The sequence below is a fragment of the Vicugna pacos genome, chromosome 1 (assembly GCF_048564905.1).
Source record: "Vicugna pacos chromosome 1, VicPac4, whole genome shotgun sequence".
In the NCBI taxonomy this organism is placed as follows: domain Eukaryota; kingdom Metazoa; phylum Chordata; class Mammalia; order Artiodactyla; family Camelidae; genus Vicugna; species Vicugna pacos.
Window position 1 is genome coordinate 7,228,124 of NC_132987.1, and position 18,336 is coordinate 7,246,459.

The window sequence follows — 18,336 nt, forward strand, 5'->3', positions numbered from 1 at the left end:
GAGGCCTCACAGAATTATGTAATTGGAAAAAGGAATATTTTAACAGCCTTTTCAGATATTTGTGGATTTTATTCTTTGATGCTGTGTCAAAACTCAACAAGTGGGCAGTTTCTTAAAGGTAAGTTACAATGAGGAATCTGAAACAATCTCAGTGAGCTTTGCATGTTCTGTGACATCAAAATCCATTGGTCTTTCTTGCACCCTGAATGGCTCTCTTAAACATGAATAATTTTGTAACATCATAAGATGGTCGTTTGGGAAATACTTGTTCTCTGAGTTATGTAGATCTTCCAAATGTTAACACATTTTATTGTAGAATACCAAAAAAATAATATTAGTTAATATTACCACTGATCTCATCAGGAAAGTCTCTGGGAAAATGTCAAGGTCACATAACAAGGGGAAGGGTATAGCTCAAATGGTAGTGTAAATGCTTAGCATGCTCGAAGTCCTGGGTTCAATCCCCACTACCTCCTCTAAAAATAAATAAGTAAGTAGACATAGTTACCTCTGTGCCAAAAAAAACAAAACCAAAACCAACAAATCACATAACAGATGTAGGTTCTCTAAAATTCTGATTTTCACATGAAAACTTGAGCGGCAGCTTACTTCACTTATTTTTGAACAAATGTTTGCCAGATACCCAATTCTGCATAACCATAGGTTGTCAATAGATCTTTCAAGTAAAAATGGAACTTCCAGGCTGCATGAAAAAAGCTTTAAACTCAAAGCACACAGGTGCTTTATGCATACTTCCCATTATGTCACCCTGAATATTTTTGAAGTGTACTCTAGGGTGATTTAATAAGATTAGCAATTTTACTAGTTCATAAAGGACTTTCTTAAGTAAAATTGACATTTGTGAGTGTGCAGCAATGAAGCATACAATGACTGCTGACTAATACAGTTTGGTGGAACTGCCTTGATTTGTATTAGACACCAGCAGTTTTCATACCACAGGTTTTGCACCATCAGCATGTATATCAACACAATGCAAAAGGCAAATACCGTCTTATTATAAAAATAGCTTTAACCTCACAGACTTCCTGAAAAGCTCTTGAGTATCCCCAGGGGCCTGTGGACCATATTTTGAGAACTGTTCCAGAGAATTCCAGTCCTATTAAGTGGTGCCAGTCTTAAAAAGCCTTTTTAAGAAGGATCTGATTTCTTTGGTTTTAGCTTTCCTTTCAGGATCTAGCTGAGGACTGGAAAACTGGAGTTCTTAGTTACCTGATGACATGCGGACACCCAGATATTCTCAAATTAGAGAGAAAAAAACGTTATTGTTCTGAAAACTCTCATATTTTACAGACAACATAAACTGAAGCTCAAAGAATTTCCACTTAAATCTTAGAACCTTAGAACTGAAAGTCTTTTAGATCACCTAGTTGAACCTTCCTCCTAAATGAATTTCATCCTTCTTAAATGAGAACTCCATCAGTGGTAGATAGCTCACTGCCTCAGGGGACATTATTGTGTTTCAAACTGGTAACAATTCAGGTATTCTTTTTTAGATTGAAATAAGCAAGTCTTAGAAATACTTCATAATGTAACATGTTCTGTTTCCTAAGACCATCTTAGCTTCTTCAGCAAAGCATAATGTTAGTTTATGGTGACCAGATAGCTTGTAAAACCTGTAAGTCTTTCACATGAATTGTTATCAATTCATCATCAGTGTTGTCTACTCAAGCCCCTCTTTGGATTGTGCTATTGATATCTTTCTCTAATGATTAGGTTTTAAAATTATATTTCATATGGATCACTTTGATCCATTGTCCAGCTTCTCATGATCAGTTTCAGTTTTGATGTATTCAACACTGTATTACCTATATGCAATTTGTGTCGTTAGCAATATTGGTATAGCGGTCAACCATGTCTTCATCTAATTTTGTTTCTAATAGGATAACAACAGAGAGGAGGACAGAGGGCTATGACCTGACACTGGAGGTACTCATTTATTCAGTCACTTTTGTTAAGATTTTATGGTACTGTTCTAGGCCCTTAGCTAATTACCTAACATAAGAGAGGAGAGAAAGGAAGGGACAGCAAGTCTACTAAAGCACAGGCCCCCTTCACAATTTCTGTGCACCCTTCTCCAATATCTATGCTTTTGCTTTCAATGGCCTACCCCGCTACCCTCTTCATAAACCTTCCTTAGGCTCCAAGAGTCACTTTGCTTGTTTTTCCTAAAAGGACAGAGAATCAGAAGGACCTGGGAGTTCATGTCCTCCTAGAATGCTCATTTCCAATGATTTACCAGTGGAGCTCCAACTCCTTTGACTTGGGCTGCGAAAAATAAGAGGTGTAAGATTCAGAGCTCTCAGCGAAATCAGGACGAGCCTCATCTGAAATTACACCCTTGCTCATCTTCCTTCTCTGCACCTGTCCTGCTCCCCTCACTCTCTTTCTCCTGGGAAAACTTTCTCATAAAATCACCTGCATGCACTCCTTCCCCCAGTGTCTGCTTCTGGAGAACCTAACCTAAGGCATACTATCTTGGGGCTGGATGCTAAGAAACATTTGCAACAGTGAGCGAATGGAACACAGACATTGCCGCTTGAATCTCATGGTCTAATGAAGAAGATGGGACATTGAATTGAATTCGTGTAGACTCTCAGGAGTCTCTCAGGAGACAAACACTGCCTTGGGAGATGCAGCACATAATCTTTTAGGGTGACAGTTGTCAGAGGTGGCTCACCAGACGAAGCAGCATTGAAACTGAGACCAAAAGCTAAACAGGAGTTATCCATGCAAAGGGCAAAGTGAAAAGTGCCAAGGGAACATCAGATGCAAAGGCCGAAGGGGAGAGAGTGTGCAGCTGGATCATTTAGTGAAGAAATCTGTACACAGCCTTTGTGTTACCATATTGTCCTGTAATTCCAAGAAAGTAGGACTTAATTTAATGAGACCCTCTGGAATGGTCATTCCTGCATTCAACAAGTATATCTGTGTATTACTGTTTCAGTATTTCATGTACTTTACAATAGAACAGGAGAGCTCTGACAAGAACTACATTATCAAGTGCCTATTGAAATCAACAAACCAAGACCATTTAAAGTTTAAAATCACCAAGGATTGCTTTGAGCTACAGTGGCCCAGGTAGGGTTCAGTCATTCGGCTCAAGACAGTTGGTAGAGAAGTGAAGACTACCTTCCAGTTGGTAAGTTGCAGAAGAGGGAATGGTAAGGTGTGGAAGGACAGATCCAGATAAAACTTCATCACCTCTGCAGGCATGTTCCCTGGATCATCTAGGTACCTAATCACACTTTTCTATAGACTATGAACTCTTCAGAAAAAGTACTTTAATATGCCTGATGATTAGCATATGGCATGTGTTCAAAAATGTCTACTGGGTGGAGGAATTAAAGGATAAATGAAAGATGTTGTCTTTCAGGTTTTGTTCTTTTCAATATGAGCAGGATAGCTTATGTCCAAAATCTCTAACTCAGTAGTTCCTCCTTTTCTAGGTCAGAGCTGTTCAATGAAAATATAATAAGCTACATATGTAATTTTAAATGATCTAGTAACCACACAAAGAAAAAAGTAAAAAGAAACAGATGGAATTAGTTTTAATAACCTATTTTACTTAATTTAATATTTCAAAATTATAATTTCAACATGTAAATAATATTTTAAAATTATTATGCAATCTTTTACATTTTTTTCCATACTAAGAAACCCAGTGTGTTTTACCCATGCACATGTCAGTTAAGTCTATTTGCGTAGCTACCTGTAGCTAATCAGTACTCCACCAGACAACACACTTCTACATACTCCCTCAAAATATAAAGCTAACGTTTTTCCAGTACAAGATTTTTTTTCCATTACAAGACTCCTAAGAAGCAAGAGCATTTCAGGCACATTAGTTAGATCAGGACTTCTCAATAGTGACCCATGGAGATAAGATACTTCTTTGTTATGGGGAGCTTTCCTGTGCCTTACAGGAAGTTCAGCAGCATCTTTGCCTCCACTAAGAATCCTCTCCTCCAGTTTGACATCAGACTTGTCTCTTGGCATTGTCAAATGTCGCCTGGGGGTAAAACTTCCCCTGAAATCCACTGAATTAGATGATCCTTTTCAACTCTGGGAACCAGGATTCCAGGGGCTCCAGCAATCTAGCAGAAAGGTAGGTCTCAAGAAGATGCATGTCCATGAGACTTATCATCCCACAGAGGAAATTCTGCACCATAAGGGGCTTATCCTGGAATTTCTGCTTGCTGAGGCTTTGCTGATCCATCAAGAGCACCCACAATTTCCCACCCCTGCCCATTGCAGGACATGGCATTTGGTTTGACTGGTGTTTTTCAGAGACTACACCAGAGAGAGACTTTTCCTGGCATTTTCTGTCCCGTTTCATGTCGTTGTCCACCATGTGTTAATAAGCTCATTGCCAAATACCGCAGATGCAGAGTAACCAAAACCAGGCCCTGTGTCTGTGGAGCATATAGTCTAGTAAGGGAGACAGACATTAATCAGATAATCACCAAAAGAAATATCCCAACCTGGACAAATCTATAAGGAGAGCTTATACCATGTGAAATCTGATATATGGAAGGTTACTGTGATGCTCAATAGTCCGGAAGTCAGTGAAGCTTCCTCTGAGGAAGTGAGGAGAGCTGAGGGCTGAGCAGAAGGGAAGTAGCTGAGGACAACAAGAAGGAGCATTCCAGGAAATACAAACAGTGGCAGGAAGAAATGCAGGAAATTGAAGAGTGTAAAAAAGGCCAGTGGGGCTGAGGCAGAAAAAGTGAGGGAGAGCATTTGTGTCTACCTCCCTAATCTCCAGCCTTGCTCAGTCAGATGTATGTCAAAGCAAGGGTTTTGATTAACCAAGGAAAGAGGTCCTTTGGCTGTTTATAAGGAAATCATGGAGGCCAACTTGAGGCAGCAGTCAGCCAAGAGACCTTCCTCTATAATACAATCACCATTTAAATGAGAGTTTAAATGGACAGCCCAGAACTGGTTCCTTTTGTAATTTAAAAAAAAGCAGAAGACTTTGGCGTACCCACCTTCTGCAAGCACACTTCCATGTTCTGTTGCTGTCACTAGTTGATTTGCACCTACTGCACCAGAGAAAGGGGAATCTGGGACCTTTTTATTACTGTTGTCATCGGCAGCCATATATCTGAGTCCAAGTATAAACTTAATGCCAGAATGATGGGTGCCTAATTGAAAATAAAGAAAATTTGCTTCTGAAACATTCTAAGTTTCTGAGACAGCTTGAAGGGAAACTAAGTAAGCCTTTCCCTTGAATGCCTGTGCCTGGCCCACGCAACCCGGATCCAGAATAGTTCAAAGCAAAGTAGGTTGTCAGGCGGGGCGGCTTCTTCACAGCTGAGTATCTGAAAGCAAGCAAGGCACAGCCAGCATCCTGTCTTCATTTACACGTCTTCACCCCTCCTGCCTCCCCGGTTGGGCTGGTGTGATGTTGGAGCCAGACTCATCTCCCCGAATGCTGCTTCTGACCCAAGGAGAGTGGACTCCATGGAAACTAAAATAAGCAGTGCTTTGACCTTCATTTGCAACAGGAAATTCCACTTTGATGAAACTAGCATATTTCCTAAGATTAAAAAGAGAGAGAAAAAAAGAAGAGGCAGGGTGGCACTGTGGAGTCTCCTGCTGCAGAAGGTCAGTGACTTTTTAAATGGCCTTACCCTGGTGTTTTTGAGAACGATGTTCGTATTTGAAAGCACCTGCCACTCATCCTCCAACCTGGATCCACATCTTGGAAAGAGGAAAAGCCTGAAAGCATCCAATAAAGAAACAATTGGAAAATTAAGGTTAATGGCTCCCACACTTTGCTGTCTCAATTTTGTGGATTCTAAAGCCCCACTTGGTGAGAACAGGCCATCAGAGGTAGAGCTAGAAATGGTGAGCAGAGTAAAAGTGAGAAGAGAGGCATATGGAAGCAATTCCAAAGTTGATAAAGAGATGACGTGAGAGGAGTGAGGACAGATAGAAAGATGAAAGCAGAGAAAAGAGACAGAAAGTGATTCACAGGCCAACAGGGAGAGAGAGAGGGGTGAAAACAGAGAGGGATTGAGAGGGAAAAAACCTTGTAGAAGTGGAATGGAGAAGACACCTGTAGTGAGAGTATGAGACAAAGAATATTCCTTCAGCAAGACTCCATTGAGCAGCTCCTGTGTGAGGATTCTATGTTAGCAGGCACTGGGACTGCAGATAAAGCAGTTAAACAAGCCACTGCAGTGAAAAGCAAGTGAGAGCAAAGTGGAGTGCTCTCTGGGAAGAGGAACCTATCAGGGATGCCCAGCTAGTATAAGTGATCTGGCACCCTCTGGGGAAAGATTCAGATCGTGCCTTTTAATAAATGTATAAGAAAAAGATAATTGAGAGTTTGCTAGCAATGGATTCATAAAGCTGAAGTTTATCTGATTTTCAGCCTTCCTACACATTCTCCTTTTTTGTTTTTTCACTGAAGTACAGTCAGTTCCAATGTGTCAATTTCTGATGTACAGCACAATGTCCCAGTCATATATATACCTACATATATTCATTTTCATTTAAAGTTATTACAAGATATTGAATATAGTTCCCTGTGTATTGCACAGGGAACTATATTTTTTTAAATCTATTTTTATATATAGTGATTAACATTTGCAAATCTCAAGCTCCCAAATTTATCTCTTCCCAGCCTCTTTCCCAGGTAACCATAAGATTCTTTACTATGTCTTTGAGTCCGTTTCTGTTTTGTAGATGAGTTCATAGTATACTTTTTTCCTTTTTTTCTTTTCAGACTCCACATATGAGTGATATCATATGGTATTTTTCTTTCTCTAACTTACTTAACTTAGTATGATAATCTCTAGGACCATCCATATTGCTGCAATTGGCATCATTTTATTCTTTTTTATGGCTTAATAGTATTCCATTTTATGAATATACCACAACTTCTTACCCAGTCATCTGTCGATAGACATTTAGGTTGCTTTCATGTCTTGGCTGTTGTAACTAGTGCTGCTATGAACATTGGGGTGCATGTATCTTTTTAAATTAGAATTCCCTCTGGATATATACCCAGGAGTGGGATTGCTGGATCATAGGGTACATCAATTTTTAGTTTTTTGAGGAGTCTCCATACTGTTTTCCATAATGGCTGCATCAAACTACATTCCCACCAGTAGTGTAGGAGGGTTCCCTTTTTTCCACACCCTCTGGCATTTATCATTCATGGATTTTTGAATAATGGCCATTCTGACTGGTGTAAGGTGATGCCTCATTGTAGTTTTGAGTTGAATTTCTCTGATAATAGCAATATTGAGCATTTTTTCGTGTGCCTATTGGCCATTTGTATGTCTTCACTGGAGATTTGCTTGTTTAGGTCCTCTACCCATTTTTGGTTTGGGTTGTTTGTCTTTTTGTTATTAAGTTGTATGAGCTGTTTATATATTCTGGAAATTAAACCTTTGTCAGTCACATTATTTGCAAATATTTTCTCCCATTGTTTTGCTTGTGGTTTCCTTTCCTGTGCAAAAGCTTATGAGTTTAAATAGGCCACATTTGTTTATTTTTGCTCTTATTTCCATTGCCTGGGTAGGCTGCCCTAGGAGAACATTGCTAAGATTTATGTCAGAGAATGTTTTGCCTGTGTTTTCTTCTAGGAGGTTTAGAGTGGGGTTTTTTTATGTTTAAGTCTTTAATGCATTTTGAGTTTATTTTTGTATATGGTGTGAGGGAGTATTCTAACTTCATTGATTTACATGCTGCTATCCAGTTTTCCCCAAACCACTTGGTGAAGTGACTGTCTTTTCTCCACTGTATGTTCTTGCCTCCTTTGTTGAAGATTAATTGGCTATAGATCTGTGGGTTTATTTCTGGGCTCTTTATACTGTTCCATATGTCTATTTTTGTACCAGTACCACACTGTTTTGATTATTGTAGCTCTGTAGTATTGTCTGAAGTCTGAGAGGGTAATTCCTCCAGCTTTGTGCTTTTTATTCAGTATTGCTTTGGCAATTCTGGGTCTTTTGTGATTCCATATAAATTTTAGGATTGTTTGTTCTAGTTCTGTGAAAAATGTTTTGGGTAATTTGATAGGGATTGCATTAAATCTGTAGATTGCCCTGGGCAGTATGACTATTTTAAAAATATTGATTCTTCCAATCCAAGAACATAGGATATCTTTCCATTTCTTTAAATCATCTTTAATTTCCTTAATCAGTGTTCTGTAGTTCTCCATGTATAAGTCTTTCACCGCCTTGGTCAGATTTATTCCTAAGTATTTTATTGTTTTGGATGTGATTTTAAAAGGCATTGTTTCTTTACTTTCTTTTCCTGTTGATTGATTGTTAGTGTAAAGAAATGCAACTGATTTTTCTGTGTTAATCTTGTATCTTGCTACCTTGCCGAAATCTCTTATCAGCTCTAGTAGTTTTTGTTTGGAGCTTTTAGGGTTTTCTATATATAGTATCTTGTCATCTGCATATGGTGACAATTTTACTTCTTCTCTTCCAGTTTGGATTCCTTTTATTTCTTTTTCTTGCCTTATTGCTGTGGCTAGGACTTCCAAGTCTATGTTGAATAGAAGTGGTGAGAGTGGGCTTCCTTGTCTTTTTTCAGAGTATAGTGGGAAGATTTTCAGTTTTTCACCATTGAATATTATGCTGGCTTTGTGTTTATCATAAATAGCTTTTATTACATTGAAATATGTTCCCTCTATACCCACTTTGGTAAGAGTTTTTATCATAAATGGCTGTTGAATTTTACCAAATGCTTTTTCTGCATCTGTTGAGATGATCATGTGATTTTTGTGCTTTCTTTTGTTGATATGATATATCACATTGATTGATTTGTATATGTTGAACCATCCTTCTGTCCCTGGGATGAATCCAGCTTGAACATGGTATATGATTTTTATTTTTATGTGCCATTAGATTCTGTTTGCTAATATTTTGTTAAGGATTTTTGCTCTATGTATCAGTGATATTGGCCTGTAATTTTCTTTTTCAGTAGTGCCTTTGTCTGGTTTTGGTATCAGGATGATGGTGGCTTCATAGAATGAGTTTGGTAGTACTCCCTCCTTTTCAGTCTTTTGTTAAGAGTTAAGAAGGACCAGTATGAGTTCTTCTTGGTATGTTTGGTAGAATTCCCCAGTGAAGCCATCTGGTCCTGGACTTCTGTTTGTAGGGTGGTTTTTTATTGCTAATTATGTTTCATTTCTAGTGTTCAATCTGTTCAAGTGGTCTGTTTCTTCTTATTTCAGTCTTGGTAGACTATATGTTTCCAGAAACTTGTCCATTTCTTCTAGGTTGTCCAATTTGTTTCCATATAGTTGTTTATAGTATTCTCTTACTTTTTTTGTATTTCTGTGGTGTTGGTTGTACTTTCTCCATTTTCCTTTCTTATTTTATTTATTTGTGTTCTCTCTCATTTCTTCTTGGTGGGCCTGGCCAGAGGTTTGTCAATTTTGTTTACTCTTTCAAAAAACCAGCTTTTGGTTTGATAGATTCTCTCTGTTTTTTATCTCTATTTTACTTATTTCCTTCCTGATCTTTATAATTTCCTTCCTTCTGCCTTTAGGTTTTATTTGCTCTTCTTTTTCTAGTTCTTTTAGATGATAGGTTAGGTTGTTTACTTGAGATTGTTCTTTTTTGAGGAAGGCCTGTATTGCTATGAACTTCCCTCTTGGGACTGCTTTTGCTCCATCCCATAGATTTTGTGTGGTTGTGTTTTCACTGTTGTTTGTCTCAAAGTATTTTTTAATTTCATCATTGACCCATTGTTTTTTTAGTAGCATATTGTTTAATCTCCATGTTGTTGTTTTATTTTCCTTTGTTTTCCTGTGGTTGATTTCTAGCTTCATGGCATTGTGGTCAGAAAAGATGCTTGAAATAATTTCTGTCCTCTTAAACTTGTTGAGGCTTCTTTTGTGCCCAAGTACATTATCTGTCCTAGAGAATGTTCCATGTGCACTTGAAAATAATGTATATTCTGGTTTTGGGGGGATGTAATGCCATAAAAATATCAACCAAGTTCAACTATTCTATTGTGTCATTTAGCTTCTCCATTCCCTTATTGATTTTCTGCCTGAAGATCTGTCCAGTGATGTTAATGGGGTGTTAAAGTCTCCTACTATGATTGTGTTTCCATCAGTTTCTCCTTTTATGTCTGTTAGTATTTGCTTTAGGTCACATTCTCCTTTGAACTCAGACCTCTCCTCAGAGTTGCCAGTAGCCTGTACAGTAAGTGAAAAACAAATAAACAAAAAACTATTTCTTCAAGGCAGTTTACTTCCATCTGTTGGAAAATTGTCATAATGTTCTGGTTCTCTTGGAACAAAATAGTTTACTGCTATCTGCTGGAAAATTATCTGAATAAACATACACAACCTTCATGTGGACATCAGTGGTGACTTCAGGTTTGTGTGTTCTTGGGCAGTGCCCTGTCTATACAGCCGTACTCAGCAGCCCTACCTTAAATACTGACATACCCCCTCTTCCTTAGGCCACGGCCTCAGAATTAAAATAATGGAAAAAATTCTGCATTATTCATCTTCAGAGCTTCTGCACAGAAGTCTAAAGGTTAATGTGACCCAGAACTATGCTTGCTTTTATCTGAAACTTTGAGAAATCAGAGTAGTTAAGATAAAAACACAGATCTCTTGAAGAATTCGTTCTGATGATAAGCTTTGTTCCCTCATTGCAATAACCTGCAGGAGCAGAGTAGCCTTGCCCCTCATAGCCAAGGCATACCAAAAAGTACTCTTTCTCCCATTCTCCAGTACTCCTTATCAGTCTCTGGAACACTGAACCAAGGAGTCAGTGTCATTCATCATAATGCTTCTACTGCTGTTTTGTTTTATTTGATCAGCTTCTCATATTTATATATCCTGCCTGGCCCCTATAGGCAACTGAATTTGAAAACTTTGATCTAAAGCTGTGTTGTCCAATATGGTAACCACTAGCCACATGTAGCTAAACTTAAATTAATTAAAATAAAATTTGAATTTCAGTTCCTCAATTTCACCAGCCACAATTCAGATGCTCTGTAGCTTTTGGAGAATCTCAAGAGGATGCGACCCCTGGTTGACCTGACAGCCAACCCAAGCAATCAGAGGCTCTCCACCCCTCCACCTGTCCTTGGAATGTACATTCTGCCCACCATTCCCACAGTGGGGAGCTGTTTCAAGGATGCAGCCCTGAGAGAGTAAGGTGCTGCTGAGACCATCTGGAAGGGATATGTGAGTGAACCCAGTTAAGACCTCTAACTTTTTAAGATACGGTGGGCAGCTGTGGAGATCTACAAATCTTGCAGACACCCAAAACAAGTCTCAGATGCATGCTTCCTGGTCTGCCTCTTTTTTCAGCCTCTGCTTGCTGTCCATGTATGGGGCCCAGTTCATATCCAGAAAGCTCCTGACATTAAGAACTAACAGTAGCTGATGGTTCCCATTTTGGACAGCACAGATATAAAAGACGTCCATCATTACAAGAAGTTCTGTTGGATATGTCTAATCAAGAGAAGAAAGAAGAGCTGGGACTAGGATTACCCCCAAGTTTTGTCCCAAATTTGGACACATGTTCCAGGACACAAAATGGTCATATAACATTGGAAAACATTGTATTAGCATTGTATGGCTTGCTGTAACAAATTACTACAAACTTGGTGGCTTAAAATAACATGTTATTTTACAGTTCTGGTGACCAGAAGTCCAAAGTGGGTTTCTCTGAGTTAAAATTAAGTTGTCAGCAGGCCTGAGGTCCTTTTGGAAGGTCTAAGGTGGAGTCATTTTCTCACCTTTTCTAGCTTCTAGAAGTCACCTCCTTACATCTTCAAGGCCAGCAGTGGCCAGTCAGTCTCTCTGTCTCTAAAACTGACTCTGCTTCCATCTTCCACTTTTAAAGACTCTTATTATTACATTGGCCCTACTCAAATAATCTGGGATAACCTTCCCATCTCAAGGTCAGCTGATTTGCAACCCTAATTCCTCGTTGCTTTGTAGCATAGCGTATTAACAGGTTCTGAGGATTAGAACATAGACATCCTTGGAGACAGTTATTCTGCCTACCATCCTATGTTAAATAAAATTAAGCAGGGGTCTTTACAGCAGGACTTCAGTGAACTTCTAGTATCCAGAGAACAAAATGAATTGCTTGGGGAGTATATGGTATATATAGTGTTTGTTAAATCTATTTCATTATAGAACTTTTTAATGAAGAATATTAAGTGTTTTAAGGAACAGAACTGAAAAATGCCACTGTTGGAAATCAAAAAGAATGACTCAGAAAGAAGTAATGCTTCCAATTAAAGACCATGATACTGACAGAACTCTAAATAGCACATGCAGATTGTTTTGCAGGAACTTACAGGGTCCTGTTGAGACCTTATTTCTTTAAACAGGATTAAATGAAGGAAGTGGAAATGAGCTAGACACATGGAAAGGTTATTGAATCTGCTTGGTCTGTGTTGTATAAGCATCCAGGGTCATCCATGCCTTTGCCTGGGCCCCATATTCCCAACTATTGGAGAATAGTCATGGGAGACTATAGCTAGAAGGGACTTTGAGGTAATCTAATCTAGAAGCCTGAGGTATCAATCTGTCCTGTGCCATGCATCTAATATGCATCTAAGTACAGACTAGATTTCCATATTCCCAAGTAAATATTCTTCCCATCGTATAAAGCTGCATCTTCCCAAAATGTAGAAAGCCTAGTCATGTAAGTTGTTTGTAACTAAATACCTTAAATATGATCTTTGTCCTTTCTAGGGATTAAGAAATAAAGGCTTTTATTAGGAAGAAGCACAATATCATTTTGCTGTTGGTTCCCTCCCTCGGAAATTTCCCAGGAATTCACATGGAGATTTTAGATTTTGCTTCCCTGTCCGTATGGACCCTCTAATGAGAAAAGGTGATTAGGTCTCTTACCTGACCTCCCCACCAAAGTTCCTCCAATGGACCTGCCTTTCACGAAGGAGGGAACCAAAAGTGTACTACGAAAAGGATGGAATTAGATGGAGTTGATGATGTGGGAAGTCAGTACATAAAAATGTGAACAAGAGGGCCATTTATTTCCAAGGATGAGAAGGAAGGATAAATGACTTTGTTCCCAGGTTTGAGTGGGAAATTAATCTGCTGTTCATGTGTCTCTACCGGGTCAACAGTACAGTCTGTGCTACAGGAGTGAGGCCCATCTTCATTTGGCTCCCAACAAAGATTTCTAGGGTGGAGTTGAAATCTTTTAAAGTTGTTAACAAATAAACTTTGCTATTTTAACACTACCTTTTTGAGGCTTGTAGTCGGTCTTACTGGTTGTTAATAAGCAAGCTCTTTGCAAAGGAAAAAGATTAATAATAATACTAATGCTTATGTTGGAAATGAAAGCAGAAATATTCAGGAAGTAATATTCAGAAGCTGAGGGAGATAGTTTTTTTTTTTTAGTTAATTCTTAGTTTTGGAATCGTAAAAAGACACAGATTCTATTTTTGAAGTATTTTGGGGTAAACCGACGTAGAAAAGTAATATGAACCTTGTGAAAGACCCACGCTCTTTTTTTTTTTTTTTGAGAGGGGATGTAATTAGTTTTATGTCTTATTATTATTTTTTAAGGGGAGGTATTGGGGATTGAACCCAGGACCTTGTGCATGCTAAGCACACACTCTACCACTTGAGCTACACTCTCCCTAAACCCCACACTCTTTCAGATTAATTTTACAGAATTTAGAGTTCATGTAATTAGGTTACATATATGACTGCAGGGGATCAGTCCATTTTCTAAACATGGTCTGAACTCCCCTCTCACTCACTAGAACCAGGGAGCAGTGATCTTTCACTAGATTCCAGGAGAAGGAATTGACTCCAGTGAGGTTGGAGGGGACAGACTGCAGAAGTAGAAAGATCCCTGGACCAGAAATTTGGTGACGCTGAGTCAGGATCTACCTTCAGCCTTAATAAATGCCTCTAAAACATTAATTTCTCTTCAGTAAAATGATGGGGGCTATGTTAATTCACCTTTAAAATCTCTACCTCTATGAAATACAGGTAGTGTTCATGAGGAAAAGAAGAAAATCAGCTCCACTGGTAGATTTTCAGTCTTGCCTCCAAATAGTTCATCTCACCACAGCATGGGCAGCTGAAAGACAAAGCCAGGATGAAATCCAGGGATTCAGGATGCTTCCTTTGTCCCAGCTAATAACTGAGGACAGACAAAGGGCTGGGTGTGATGTCCTAGAAATATAGATGGCAACTATTAAAGGCCAGAGTAAGCAGTGTGCTGTATTGAACAGAATTGCTGGTTGGTAAAACTTCATCTCAAAGTAATTTAAGAACAGAAAGAGAAAGAACAAGAGAAAGGGAGAACTTTGTCCATGAAACTGGGAAGGGCATTCAGTGTAACTATACTTAGGGATGCCATCAAACCATATGATTCTATCTAGACTTCCTCTCACCATTCTTTATCTGCTTTTCTGTGTCTCATTCATTCTGTTGTACCATATCTGGACCTTCTCCTTTTAGTAGAGTGAGACAAAAACAGTGGCATTTTTCAGTTCTGTTCCTTGGCGGCAGACAAAGTCAGGCACGGGAAAGGGAAAAAAGTTCTAATTTAGTAAGTTTTAGATGCTGTTGGGGCCCCTCCCTGTCACATTTACTGGGTCCCGCCTCCTGTGAATGTTGGCCTTTCAGAGCTCACAGATGTCCTTTTCTTGAGAAAATTGCCGTCTGTTGATGGGAACCACGTGGCTAGAAAGTTTCACCAACCCTCAAGACAGCCTAGAGTTAATGATTAATCAGTATAAGGATACGAAAGACTGAGCCCCTTGTCTCATGGAGAAAAGACTTTGTGGTGTGATCTATGCTCTAGAGAGACTCACCCCACCACCAGTGGTTCAGGCCAAGGCAAGGTTTTCCCAAGATAACAACTTTGCTCTTTCTCCTTTGCCATCCTGCTTCTGTCACTCACCACTTCCTCCTAAGAGCATCTCCACCATAAATCAAGTTCATCTGAATCCTTGCCTCAGGCTCTGCTTCTAAAAAACCCAGTCTAAGTTAGCAGGGGTTAGCAAGACTTCATGGAGGAGGTGACCTTTCAGCTGAGCCTTGCTGTGTTGGTGATGGGCATTTCATGTAGATAGAATGGGTAAAGAAAGGCACTGAGACATACTTGGGAACCAGTGGGTGCCTTCGCATGACTTAAGTGTGAGAAACTGGAAGAGCTGGGGAAAGTATTATGCATAAAAAAATAACTTAAAGAATATCAGTTAGAAGGCTAATGCAGCAGCCTCCTTTAGGTCTGGATTTCAAAAATAACAGCCAAATTCCATCCCCCTAACAACACTTCAATAATTGACAGAGTCTTGGGAAATTATGTAGATTACTAGGTAAAGGTAGACTAAATGTTTTTAAAATGTTTTGGTTTAGCACAGAAAGAGACTGTAAGCTCAGATTCCAATTTAAAATTTAAAAACACTCTAACCTGCAGCAAAACCACATTATTCATCACCAGAACTTAACCAAATGACAAGTCCAAAAGACAAAGCATAAAAGGAAAAGAAGAACCTGCCAAGTCAGCAAGACTTGACAGGTGTTCAAGGATTTAGGCTAATTAATTGACCACATGGCTGATGAATTAAGACAGTATCCTTGTTTAGAAAGAAGTACGCTTGCTGTGCAACTTGTGGGGGATGGTGATGAGGAGAAACAGGGGAAACATAATTGAAGTTGAAATAAAAAGTAATTAAAAGAAGAAAAATTAAAGAGTAATGAGCAACTGGGAAGTGTAGTAATTTAGATGACTTTTCCACCGTAAAATGGCACATGGATGTAAGACCTGGATGCTTTATGGGGTGGGCAAAACATGTATGATCCTCAGATCTTTTATGGAGAACTATGTATTTGAAGAAGATGATGAAAGCTAGACGATAATAGACTGAAGATATATTTACTACCTACCATGTGTAAGCAAATGCTCTTTGAGGCAAGCTCTTCCTTCAGAAGCTAAAAATATTCATATTTTCCAAGGAAAGGCTATTACTTTAATAACAAACACCATCTAACAGGCTTACTGACATACGCTCATAATAGGCAGCAGAACACAGAGAGGAACATCTAGTCCAAGAAGCGTGGGACACAGTAAATCTGACTTGCTTTGAATGTCCTTTGCATTTCTTCCAGCCCCTATAGCTCAGCCAAAATAGAAACAATTTGACCATCTCAGTTTCCCCTAAGGTAAGACAGCGTAAGGGGAAATGCACAATCTTAAACCTGGGTCCTGACTGTTTCTGCCACTAACCAGCTGTGTCACCTTGCAAAAGTCATAAACTTTCTGGAAGATGAAAAGGGCTGTGCAAGAGGTTAAATTCAACTCCAAAATACTCTTCCCCTTTTTGAAGCCTGCAACCATCATTCTTAGGCACTAAAATGACAAAGTAGGATGAGTTGGTTTATATCGCACAGCAATCAGCTCTATTGATGACTGTGTCAACTGGTTTGACTTGGAAGTGTTTTATATAAACATAGTTTCTATTGCAACTGAGTACAGCGTCTTTCCTTCTGGATCTGATTTGGGATTAGTCCTGCTGATGAGGGATCATTCTATTCCTTCTGAAATTATGAAATAATCAGTTGACCCCTAAGGTTATGTGGTCTAGTGGAAAGAGCATGGCATTGAAATCTAGTTCCTGCCTTATTGGTAGTGGATTTCATGGACAGTGGGAAAGTCACTTAACTCTAGAAAGCAACCATAATTGGTGTGTCTTCTTAATAGTATTATCAGGGTCAAAATGCATGCAAGAGAGAGCAATTTGAAAGTGCTGTGTTTGGTGAACCTGCATCTCAGGCCACAAACTGTGATTTGCCAAGCTATAACTTTATTTTATTTATACAAATAAATTTTTTTTGAGCTCTCATTCTACTAGGTGTGAAAAATTAACCTCGTCAATTCAGGTCCTTTCATACTTTTACTGCATTTCTGCCCGTAGTTCTAGAAGGGCTATGTAGTGCCAGGATGTTAGAGTGGTCTTCATTTGTCACTTGTCGTTGCTGACATCTGCCACGACTGGCCCCCACCTGCCCCCAGCTGGTTTCTGATTCTCAGTCCCTCCAGATCACCCTTCTTCATAACTGCAGAGCCACTCCAGTTCTGGAAAAACGAGTAAAGGAGAAAAAGAAAAAGCAGCCAGAGAAGTTAAAAACCTAACATTTTAAGATATGTTATAGAATCTCAGGCCACAAACTGAGATTTTCCAAGCTATAACTTTATTTTATCAATTAAGTTATCTATTTATAATAAGGGAAAACACCAAGAAAAATGGTGGCCAGAGGCTTTGAGTGACTCAAATAAGTCTAAGAGTAAAGGAAGACCAAAACGAAGCTACAGATAACTTTTGCAAGAACAGTTTCCATTGAGTGGTAGACATACAATCCCAACTGCAGAGGCAGAGAAGGAATACTAGTAGTGAACATGACAATTTTTAAAAAAAATTTCTTCTAAAAGAATTTTTTGATTGCAGTTATTTTCACTCTGGAAAAGGATGAGAGTCATACAGTATTAATTTAGAATGCAATAATTTGAGTACATGAAAGGAGATAACTTTTGTACTGGTCAGCAAGACCTAACCACAAGAGTGATTAAAATTCAGTAGTACCAAATTTTGTCTCCCTAAGTAAGATAAAATATTCAAAGCCACCACTTCTCTGAAATAGTCTTGGGAGTAAATAGCCAATGAAAATCAGACTCCTTCTTCTGCTGTAACAACCTGAGACAATAAGGGACCAGTGAGTCATGAAATGGGCACAATTTCACATGGATGAGGGAGAGGAGAAGGTAAGTGGAGTTGCTCTGGCTGCGATAATTTTTTTACTTTGCATGATTCCATGAGGCCTAAGGTTCCTTTTAACTTAAAGAGTACCATATAAGATCAAATTGATTGCCTGGGAATGTTCATTATCAGAGCATTAATGCCAGACACATCCATCTTGGAGATGCTCAGATTGTGAGAATATGCTATCCTATATTATACTCCTAGGGCTGTGAAATGGAGGAGGAAATAAGCAGGTATCACCATAACTTTCTTCTCTTTCCATCTTGATCCACTAATCCCGGTAAATACTCATTTTTAAAGTTTTAAACATTTAATGTTGAGAGTATTCAATTCAGTTGGACAGTGGAGTAGGTTAAGAAAAACTTTGGTCAATTTTATTTTCCCTCTGATTTCTTTCTGCTAGGCTCAGATAAGTCATCCAGAATAGGAGGGTGAAAAGATAGGCTTTGGCAATTCATGTCAAATTGGCTCAGTCTTAGACTCACAAAATAAATAGGGCTCAAATATGCTTACATATCATCTAGACCCACTGCATTATTTTCAGAGGGATAAAATCAGGCT